Source organism: Nomascus leucogenys, chromosome 5 (assembly GCF_006542625.1).
Source record: "Nomascus leucogenys isolate Asia chromosome 5, Asia_NLE_v1, whole genome shotgun sequence".
NCBI classification, from domain to species: Eukaryota; Metazoa; Chordata; class Mammalia; order Primates; family Hylobatidae; genus Nomascus; species Nomascus leucogenys.
This window is the reverse complement of record NC_044385.1, coordinates 12,794,293-12,801,205: the sequence shown is the minus strand read 5'-3', so window position 1 is coordinate 12,801,205 and position 6,913 is coordinate 12,794,293.

Below are 6,913 nucleotides of genomic sequence, written 5' to 3'. Positions count from 1 at the left end.
GGCCCAAGAGGTAGGCCAAAAAAAAGCTGATTTCAGTATTTGATTTATTGACATCCCAAAATGAAAGTTTCTGTTTCCCTTAGAAACATGTTTTGCTTGATTGGTTCTATAGTGTGTTACTTAGGATCTATTTACCATATATTTGTATGAGAAATCCTCACCCAAGCATTCAACCTAAATCTTTGAAAAGTTGGGTGCTGTCTTTAGTAACTTTTAAAATAGTTTAAATCTCCCATTTTAATAGTCATAAGGAAACCTGTTAAAAGCATGGCTATTGATGTTATAGTATGGAAAGTTGAACTTTATGAACCCATACTTTTAGAAAACATTATTTTTAAAAATCTAACTGACTATAGAAACAAATTAAAATGTCTACTTTTAAGTATAAAAATTGCTTAAGTAGATTTGTTCCTTGCCTATCAAATTAATTTTGGCCTGGTGTTCTTCGTTATTCATTTGTCAATTTTATCTTGCCTTTGTCAATAACAGAAATGTTTGTCATTGAATTGGGAATTTTTGTTTTTTGTTTTTTGTTTTTGTTTTTCTGAGATGGAGTTTCACTCTTGTTGCCCAGGCTGGAGTGCAGTGGCACGATCTCAGCTCACTGCAACCTCCATCTCCCGGGTTCAAGCGATTCTCCTGCCTTATCCTCCTAAGTGGCTGGGATTACAGATGCCTGCCATGTTGCCTGGCTAATTTTTTTTTTTTTTTTAGTAGAGATGGGGTTTCACCATGTTGGCCAGGCTGGTGTCAAACTTCTGACCTCAGGTGATCCAGCTGCCTCAGCCTCCCAAAGTACTGGGATTACAGGCATGAGCCACTGCACCCAGCCAAATTGGGGACTTTCAACAGTCATTTTACCTGTAGAATAATCAAAACTCTTCACTTGATCTGTAGTCATAGCTATTAACACAGAAAAATGAATGCCAGTTATGTTGCCATAAACCACCTTCTGAACTCGGCAAGATCTTAAAACCATCAACTGTTCTCTGTTCACTCTGTGAACCTCTTTCTACTTTACTTCTCTACCTTACCTGTACTCTATAGTCACTCACTTCAATGACACTTAAAGAGCATTCACTCTCAGATCACTTTTCTCCTTTCCTTGCCCATTCTTATCTTGCCAACTCCCAGTCCTGGATAAATCCAAACATCCACATTCTTTGCGCATCCGTGTTGCTCAGTGCTGCTGGGGAATATTTTCAGAACTGCTGTTGGAGCCATTGTGAGTTTACATATTCCAGCCTCTGCAACACCTTTATTTTCCATCTAATCTTTCTTTCCTAGCAGAGATTTCTATTTGTTTTGTTTTGAGACAGAGTCTCACTCTGTCTGGCAGGCTGGGGTGCAGTGGCACGATCTCAGCTCACTGCAACCTCCGACTCCTGGGCTCAGGCAATTCTCCTGCCTCAGCCTCTCAAGTAGCTTGGATTACAGGCGTGTGCCACCACTTTCGGCTAATTTTTGTATTTTTAGTAGAGACGGGGTTTCACCATGTTGGCCAGGCTGGTCTCAAACTCCTGACCTCAGGTAATCCGCCCGCCTCTGCCTCCCAAAATGCTGGGATTACAGGCGTGAGCCACCACGCCCGGTGGCAGAGATGTCTTATTAAAGATCCCCTGCTTCTCTTCTTCCTCTCTTTTCCCACTAAATATAAACTCTCCTAACTTTCCTTCCCTCTACTTTAGGTCTGTCTTTACATAGTCTGCTATTTTCAAGAAGAGTTTGACCTGCCCTAGGTTCTCATGTGCTTGAATTTCCCCCTATCTATTGAGGGCCTTGTCCCATTCCATCTTCCCTTCTAGATATCTCCCATCTAGGTAATCTCAAGATCTATCCATTGACTCTTTTTTAATCAGTGTACTGAGAGGAAGAAAGAGGGCAAGGAAATACATACTTAAGAAGTATCGGCTGGGCGCAGTGGCTCAAGCCTGTAATCCCAGCGCTTTGGGAGGCCGAGGCGGGCGGATCACGAGGTCAGGAGATCGAGACCATCCTGGCTAACACGGTGAAACCCCGTCTCTACTAAAAATACAAAAAATTAGCCGGGCGTGTTGGCGGGCGCCTGTAGTCCCAGCTACTCGGGAGGCTGAGGCAGGAGAATGGCGTGAACCCCGGGAGGCGGAGCTTGCAGTGAGCCGAGATTGCGCCACTGCACTCCAGCCTGGGGGACAGAGCAAGACTCCGTCTCAAAAAAAAAAAAAAAAAAAAAAAGAAGTATCTTACCGGGTACTAGATACTTTACATGTTTTCTTCAAGTATTTACTGAGGAATGCCAGGGCCTTGAATACAGATCAAAGTACCTCGCTCTGCTGGGTGCAGTGGCTCATGCCTGTAATCCCAGCACTTTGGGAGGCCAGCGCAGATGGATCACTTGAAGTCAGGAGTTCGAGACTGGCCTGACCAACATGGTGAAATCCCATCACTGCTAAGAAAATACAACATTAGCCGGGTGTGGTGGCACACGCCTGTAATCCTAGCTACTTGGGGGGCTGAGGCAGGAGATTTGCTTGAACCCGGGAGGCATAGGTTGCAATGAGCCAAGATCGCACCATTGCACTCCAGCCTGGGCAACAAGAGCAAAACTCCATCTCAAAAAAAAAAGAAAAAAGTACCTGAATCTCCTATACACACTGCCTCTCATTCTCTATGCACACTTAAATGTGTTTAAAAGTCTGAAAAGCACTGGTTAGGCCAGGCGCTGTGGCTCATGCCTGTAATCCCAGCACTTTGGGAGGTCGAGGCGGGCAGATCATGAGGTCAGGAGATTGAGATCATCCTGGCTAACACGGTGAAACCCCAACTCTACTAAAACTACAAAAAATTAGCTGGGCGTGGTGGTGGGAGCCTGTAGTCCCAGTTACTCGGGAGGCTAAGGCAGAAGAATGGCATGAACCAGGGAGGTGGAGCTTGCAGTGAGCCGACATCTCGCCACTGCACTCCAGCCTGGGCGAAAGAGGGAGACTCCCATCTCCAAAAAAAAAAAAGAAAAGCACTGATTTATTGTAATGACAGTTTCCTTTCTATAATCTCACTCTACTATTCCATCTGTATCACAATTATATCATAGTGGCTGATATTCACTATTTGAAATACAGTCCCAGCACGTTGGGAGGCCGAGGTCAGGGGTTCAAGGACCAGCCTGGCCAGCATGGTGAAACCGCGTCTCTACTAAAAATAGAAAAATTAGCCAGGCGTGGTGGCACATGCCTGTAATCCCACTTACTTGCGAGGCTAAGGCAGGAGAATTGCTTGAACCTGGGAGGTGGAGGTTGCAGTGAGCTGAGATCACGCCACTGCACTCCAGCCTGGCAACAGAGTGAGACTCCGTCTCAAAAAAAAGAGAAAACTACAGGAAAAGGCTCATGATAATGGAACTACAATAACGTGAATTTAAATATAATGCAGTTGGCATTTGGCTCCCTAAACCCACATTTGGTTAACTGAAGACTCACTGTAGACATTTCATTAATCTTATAATATTTATCTTACTGAGTATTTGGACCTTACAGTGTTACTATACTTTGTACTGGTTGGTAAAGAATAAGTAATAAGCAATAATATTAGTAATATAAATTTCAATGTATATAGTTCAAGTTAATTGTTAGAATGCTTAATGACCATTGATTAATGAGAGAGATCTGGGTAACATCTGCCTTGTCATACATATTCTTTATAAAGTATGCTTTAGGAGAATGACTAGTTTATTATTGAATTATATTTATCACTGTACATAAAGAAAGAAATATATACTCAAAGATCTCAGAGTTGCTGTAATAAGTAATGGAAGATATTTGGACCTCAGTGGGTGAGGTAGTACTAATGGTAAGCTGTAAAAGTAGTTTGTAAATCTCACCAAAACTTGTAAAGTCAGTTAAGAAAAACTAAAATGGGAATAGTTAAACATTTGTAGACTAAGAACGTTTTCAAGAGATTTAGTATTTTTGTTTTATTTTTGAGATGGAGTCTTGCTCTGTTGCCCAGGCTGGAGTGCAGTGGTGTGATCTCGGCTCACTGCAATCTCCACCTCCTGGGTGCAAACTATTCTACCTCAACCTCCTGAGTAACTGGGATTACAGGTGCTCACTGCCATGTCCAGCTAATTTTTTGTATTTTTAGTAGAGACAGTTTCACCATGTTGGCCGGGTTGGTCTTGAACTCCTGACCTCAAGTGATCCACCCACCTTGGCCTCCCCAAGTGCTGGGATTAAAGGCATGAGCCACTGGGCCTGGCCAGGAGATTTAGTTTTAAATGATATTCTAACAGAGATATCAATACTTTGTGAGAAAGAAATAGTTTATGTATTAAAGCTGACAGATTTAGTCAGTTAGCCATACTAAGTTAAAGAAATTGAAAATGAAGCAGATTATTGAACAAAAATTGTCATTTGAAACAAAACAAAGTAGCAATTTAAACAGACTAATAATTTTTTTTTTTTTTTGAGTCTCACTCTGTCACCCAGGCTGGAGTGTAGTTGCATGATCTCGGCTGACTGCAACCTCCACCTCCTGGGTTCAAGCAATTCTCATGCCTCAGCCTCCGAAGTAGCTGGGGACTACAGGCGTGTGCCACCACGCCCGACTAGTTTTTTTATATTTTCAGTAGAGATAGGATTTCACCATGTGGGCCAGGCTGGTCTGCAACTCCCGACCACAGGTGATTCGCCCACCTCGGCCTCCCAAAGTGCTGGAATTACAGACATGAGCCACTGTGCCCAGCCTCTTAATAGATTTTCTAATAAGTTTTTATGAAAATGCATTTATGGTTTGATAACAAAAGTGAAAGTATAATAATTTTTTACGTTTAATTTATTGAACCCTGAAACTTAGACAATTAAGGTTCGAAAAACTCCGTGAATTGAAATTGAACCAGCCAGGCATGGTAGCTCATGCCTGTAATCCCAGCACGAGGCAGGCGGATCTGGAGGTCAGGAGTTCGAGACCAGCCTAACCAACATGGTGAAACCCCATCTCTACTAAAAATACAAAAATTAGCCAGGCATAGTGGTGCGTGCCTGTAGTCCCAGCTACTCAGGAAGCTGAGGCAGAAGAATCGCGTGAACCCAGGAGGCAGAGGTTGCACTGAGCGAAGATTGCACCACTGCACTCCAGCTGGGCAACAGAGCAAGACTACGTCTCAAAAAAAAAGAGTGAATCAAAATAAAATGTAGCATTTAGGCCAGGCACAGTGGCTCATGCCTGTAATCCCAGGACTTTGGGAGGCTGAGGCAGGTGGATCAGTTGAGGTCAGGAGTTCAAGACTACCCTGGCCAACATGGTGAAACCCCGTCTCTACTAAAAATACAAAAATTAGCCAGGCTTGGTGGTTCATGCCTGTAATCCCAGCTACTCGGGAGGCTGAGACACAAGAATCACTTGAACCTGGGAGGCGGAGGTTTCAGTGAGCCAAGATCATGCCACTGCACTCCAGGCTGGGTGACAGAGCGAGACTCCGTCTCAAAAAAAAAAAAAGCAAACAAATGGCCAGACACGGTGTCTCACACCTGTAATCCCAGCACTTTGGGAGGCCAAGGCGGGTGGATCACCTGAGGTCAGGAATTCGAGACCAGCCTGACTAACATGGAGAAACCCCACCTCTACTAAAAATACAAAATTAGCTGGGTGTGGTGGTGCCTGCCTTAGAATCCCAGCTACTCGGAGGCTGAGGCAGGAGAATTACTCAAACCTGGGAGGCGGAGGTTGGGGTAAGCTGAGATCTTGCCATTGCATTCCAGCCTGGGCAACAAGAGCAAAACTCTGTCTCAAAAAGAATAATAAAAATTAGGCCGGGTGCAGTGGCTCACGCTTGTAACCCCAGCACTTTGGGAGGCCGAGGCGGGCGGATCATGAGGTCAGGAGATCAAGACCATCCTGTCTAACACGGTGAAACCCCATCTCTACTAAAAATACAAAAAATTAGCCAGGCGTGGTGGCGGGCACCTGTAGTCCCAGCTACTCGGGAGGCTGAGGCAGGAGAATGGCGTGAACCCGGGAGGCAGAGCGTGCAGTAAGCCAAGATCGCGCCACTGCACTCCAGCCTGGGCGACAGAATGAGACTCCACCTCAAAAAAAAAAAAAGTAAATTAAAATAAAATTGTAGCATTCTATAAATGAGTTAGCACTAAAGATAAAATATATACAATTTAAGACAGTATCATAATGATTAAGAAAAAATCTGAATATAAATTCTGATAGTTCAGAGGAAGGCAAGAAAGGATCCAGCACCGTGAGAATGTCATTAATATGGGGAGAAATTCTCAATTTATTGAGACTGAAAGTCACTTATGAGTATCAATTTAATGAGGAAGTTGGAAGAATTTAATGCAGTTTCCTGTGTCACATCATGGCTCTAATAGGAATATATTAGTTAGTAACTGCTGCAACAAACTAAAGATCACACCAGTAATTCCCAGCTGGCTTGGAATGTCATAGCATATATGGACAATTAATGTTTCCTGACTTACTGGATCTGTTCTTTCAGCCCATCTTGCACACAACTGCCAGATTAATATTACTGCTTTTTATGTTGAATACCTCTGTTCAAAAATCCTTTATAGGACAAACAGTTTAGCTTCACTGTCAAAGCTCTCTATAATCTGCTTCCCGTCTTATCTCCCATCATTCTTTAATAGCGTTTACTTCACCTAACCCTATCTATTCATTCTTAACTAAAGATATCCAGCCGGGTGCAGTGGCTCAAGCCTGTAATCTCAGCATTTTTGGAGGCCGAGGCAGAAAGATCGCTGGAGGCCAGGAGTTCAAGACCAACCTAGGCAACATGAAGAAACCTCATCTCCACAAAAAATAGAAATAAAAAAAATTAGCCGGTTGCTCCTGCATGTCCCTGTCAGGTGAATCCCTTGAAGTCAGGAGTTCAAGACCACCATGGCCAACATGGCGAAACCCCATCTCT